The 5,000-nt window shown below is 44.3% G+C and overlaps 1 protein-coding gene across 1 annotated transcript in view; it reads left to right on the top strand.

Moving 5' to 3' along the window:
- Positions 1-5,000, top strand: part of wdr27 (WD repeat domain 27) — a 206,146-nt gene that overhangs the window by 87,492 nt on the left and 113,654 nt on the right. The window lies entirely within an intron of this gene.

Here is a 5,000-nt window from a genome sequence, read left to right as displayed (position 1 = left end):
AGCCCTATCTCACGCTTTTCGTCTTCACGAAAAAAAATAGATTAATTTTCGTGGTGCATTCACATTATTGCCCGTTTTTCGTGGTAGGGCAACGAAATGCTGCCTATTCACTTGAATTGCCCCACTGTTGCTATGGTTATCCAAGCGTCTGCAGGGGCGGGGAGGGGGTACTGACAGAACACTGCTGATACACTCGGGACTCACTAATTCGATGCCCTTTCGGTACTTACGCCTTATGTCCCCTAAACCTAAACCTAAACCTAAACCTAACCCTAACCTTAACCCTTTTACTGCCGTCGTCGCAAAATTGCGACAGGTCGCGGTATTGAATTAGGTGGGCTGTCACGTCGAATAGAGTGTAAAATCTTGTCCATACTCCTTTCCACTGGGTGGCAGACATGTGGTACTTCAATCCTTTCTAAGAATTTCGACCCCTCTTAGTGCATTTTTTTCGAGTAATTTCCATCTGAAAACCCAGACGCGGAAGTTGCGTTGCAAGTCACTATTTCAAAACAAAGGAGGATCGGCGTTGTGAGATTGTGCACATAATTTCCTCTAATTCAAGCCCAAATACATTCTAAATGCAATTTGTCTTTGTGGTTTATGTTTAGTGACATTATATTTTCTCACAAGTTGATTGTATATGTGTAGACATTTATAATATGGCCTTAGACAATGCGTCTCCTATTGCTAGCTTAGCCGTGGCTACAGAGAAGAACAGCCAATTCGAATAGGCAGTGAAATAGGTCCCCTTGCCAAACACAGGGAAACATGGCGTCAGTTTTACATACATAAACAGTTTTACAAACATAACTGATCCTAACCATAACTCAATGGAAAGTTTCGGGATTGAGAGAAGAGGTTTGTTTGGAGACTTCATTAGGTAGGGGAGTTCCCATTTGAACACACGCGACGCGAAGGCGAAGCCCTGTTCCAGGCGAGCTGAACGCATGCGACTGGTTTCATTCACTGAATAAATCTGAAGCAAGTTGGCCTGCCCCCAGACGACAACTTGTCATGATGTTTTGTGTGCAATGCAATTGCGTATTTCGCCCCTCAAGTAATTGCAGCCATTATTATAAGAAAAAAGATGTTGCTACTGAGATTGCAACACAGACGATCAATCGGCTGTTTGGGACCTCCCCTGTCAAACACAGAAACACGGTGTAGACCTAGGAAACATGATCCTGAACACAAACTAATGAACATTTGCGGGGTTGTGAGAATGTGTTTGCTTGGCGACTTGTAAATGGTTACGGGGGATTTCCTTAGAACATGCGAGAAGCGTTTATTGTCATCCAAACCCACAGGGCGATATGCGTAATTTCACTGAATAAACCTCTAAATAGGCAACCACTATTTCTATGTCGTGCGTTTTATATGCAATACAATGCCATATGTCGCCCCTAAAGTGATTGCAGTCATCATGTGTTCATCGAAATAGGCTATATTTCACTTGGTGGTGAACTTTGACGTGCGTCTTCCCCTAAGCTGGAGTAGGCAAAAAAGCTAAAACATAAAGATAACGTATGTCATTTCCCTCTATGAAAGACCGTAAGGAAAACCACTGCTACAAAAAATAATGGATTATCCTGTTAGACGTTGTACATCCCGTAGAAATTCGATAAATGGCTTGGGGAAATATCCGCGTTTTTTTTTTTTTTTTTTACCGTTGCGCACGGCGAAATGAAGACGCATACCCTATAACACGAATATTTTAGACTTGTTGAAAACTGGGCTGGTCGCCGTGGTTGGACTGTCTTTATTAGAGTTTGTCATGTCACTAAAGCAGCATGGAAGAGGGGGCGGAACCGGAGAGACTGGAGAGGAAAGCGCTGCGCTATGCGTGAGGGGAGATGGTGCCGCTTCTAATCGCCTTCAGATAGCCGACTTTAGGTGTTACTTATAAAGTATAGGCCTACTATAACGTGACAACGTCGGCCTAATTGGGCTGTGTGTACTTTCGATCCATGTCTGTATGCCTAACAGTAGCCTATGATACCAAAATGAATAGAAGCAGTTTATAAGTCAATAGAGCTGAGATAACAGGAGAGGTGATGCTGATTTGCTCCGCCTCTCCACCCCTTTTCCTGAAACTGATTTCACAAGGGTACACCTCATGATACAAATTAGGCCTTTTTTATGCCCATTATCTTGACACTGTGCCCATTAGTTCTGTGAAAAGTGACAATCTGTAACATTCATTCACTGAGCTATGCTGATGATCATCCAGGATGATCCTATGCATACAGGGGTCATTGCCCCTGCGCCTTATCCAAATGGCCTACAGTAGCCTATATAGGTCACAGGTGTAGTAAAATAGGCTATATAGGCATATATGTGTACTGAATATGTGTGCTTACCCTGTCTGAGAAAGGTTTTCACAGACTAAAAAGTCACAGGTAGATGCAAACACTTTTGGCACTCCAGGCAACAACCTCCCAGTTATTCCGTTTCTTGCTAGTTATTATTATTACAATATTAGTTACAATATTTACTATATGTTAGGCTTAAAACTACTTTTTTACTTGACCATAATGTATGTGCACAACATGACAGTAATGGGATGCCACATATTTCTAAATAAATTCAATAATCTATTGAAAATCTATTGATAATTATCAATATTTTCCATTACTAATTAAAAATTCAAAATGGCCGCCCCATATGACGTCATAATATGCTAATTAGGTATGCATATTTACTCCCAAAATAAACTTTGGGTCTTCCTCAACATTTTTGTAATTTACAGTTAGGCTCTATCTGTTACCCCTGTCCAGCCACAGCCTGTTGAATATGTGATGCCCAAATCGAGCATTTTCACCAAAATAACATTGGCATTAAAAGGGTTAACCCTACTTAACCCTAAACCTAACCCTAACCCTAACCTTAACCCTAACCTTAACCCTAACCTTGACCCTAAACCTAACCCTAAATTGCTTGTTTGAAATGTTTGATTACCATGTGACGGTAGGCTACCGAAAGGGCATCAAACTAGTGGGTCGCTAGGCAACAGTCGGGCAATTCAAGTGAATAGGCAGCGTTTCGTTGCCCTACCACGAAAAACGGGCAATAACGTGAATGCACCACGAAAATTAATCTATTTTTTTCATGAATACTTCACGAAATGAGTGAGATACGGTTGCCCATGCACACGCACACACACACACGCACTCACACACACACACACACACACACACACGCACACGCACACGCACACACATGCACAGCCCAGGTGACTGCATGTCTTGTAGTTTGGGATCTGTCCACTTGAAGGCCAGGTGTCTGCACATATACTCAAGGTCAGCAGGTGTCTGCACGTATACTCAAGGTCAGTGGTTTCCAGACCTCATCCTGCTGGGGCATCTTTTTGGACCTAAGAATATTTAGTATTAATTCTCCCCCCTCCTTCCACCTCCCATTTTCCGAATGCAAAAACACATTTTTGCTCAACTTTAATGTATATCACAGGAAGGGTAAATACACAAATTACTTTATATACTGTTGTAATATTGTTACTAATAATGTATGAAAAGGTTATAAGAGCATATAGTGTTTTATGCACACAGTCCCCACTGACCACGACCCCCTGCTGCAATACCTCTGCCATCCTCTTGGGGGGATTTCAGGCCGACCGGAAAGGAGCTGGTGGTCGCGCCAGTTACGTTCGGCACTAAAGTGCTTATCCGCGAACCCTCTGTGTTCATATCGAGCTCTGAGCTTTTCCTGCACGTGACTGGTTTACCCGGATGAACCTGCTGACGGCCACGTTGTCATGACGGTTTGAGGAGAAAATCCTAGTATTTTGCCGTGCGCCTTGCGAACCAACTGTCCGGTTCATGTATGCTAAGATCTGTGCCCTGAACACGACGTCCGGAAACGGGTTCTCAGTCGGCCTGAATGCACCATTAGTGGTCCCCATTTTGGAAGCCACTGTAGTTGTAGGTGAATATGCAGCGACATTAGAAACACAACAAAGAGTGTGTGCATGTGGCAGGAAGCATAGTCCTATTTTACGCATGTGGTTTCAACAAAGCCCTTCCTTCTCTTTACGGGAAGGGAGGTAAGTCGAGGGGTGGTTTCCCGATAACGGCCAACACCTAGACCAAACAAGCGAATGCTGTTCGACACAACAAGAGTTATCAACAGATGTTGTGGTGCTGCAGGGTTCTCACCGTCCTTCCCAGGCAAAAAAAATAAAATAAAACAAGACAATGAATAAGAATGCTGACTTGATAGAATGCCGTGCATGAGCAAGGCAGCACTCCAGAACTATCTTTATGCCAGGGGCACAGGCGATATGAAGGTGAAAGAAAGCCAAAAGTCATTGTGACACAGCACTCCACAGCACACAAGTGAACACTGCACACACTTGAACCCGGTGACCGTCAGGAGACCCAGCTGCTGTAACCTCACACCACCCCGAGAGACACCTGCCGATCTGAAGTGAAAGTGAAAGCCCAACTGGGAAACGCCAACTCCCATTGTCATTGTGACACCGCACGCCACAGCACACAAGTGAACACTGCACACAACAAAAAATGCATTTATGCCTCACCCGTGCAAGGGGGGCAGCCCCCAATGGCGCCCGAAAGGAAGCAGTGCGGCAGGACGGTACCATGTTCAGTGTACCTCAGTCATGGAGGAGGATGGTGGAGAGCACTGGTTAATTACTCCCCCCACCAACCTGCCTGGTCGGGAGTCGAACCGGCAACCTCTGGGATACAAGTCTGATGCCCTAACCGCCTACCCCTGACTATCCTATATATGAGTGAAGCGCAGAGAAGTGAAATGCTGTGTTTCATTCTGACAGCTCAACGGTCAACAGGTCGTAGCGGCGAATCAAATCGATTGAAACATTGATGTTCATTTGATTGGCCGCTGCAGCCGAAATTTGCTCCTCATTTGCATAATATTAAAGTTGGCCAAATATTTTCGCTCCGCTTCACAGCTGATTGCTTGCCTTGGCTTGCGTCATAGGAGTAAATGGTGTTTTTTGC

This window comes from Engraulis encrasicolus, chromosome 24, assembly GCF_034702125.1.
Source record: "Engraulis encrasicolus isolate BLACKSEA-1 chromosome 24, IST_EnEncr_1.0, whole genome shotgun sequence".
Lineage (NCBI taxonomy): Eukaryota > Metazoa > Chordata > Actinopteri > Clupeiformes > Engraulidae > Engraulis > Engraulis encrasicolus.
Note: the sequence above shows the minus strand (reverse complement) of the source record. Positions and strands in the feature narration are given on the sequence as shown.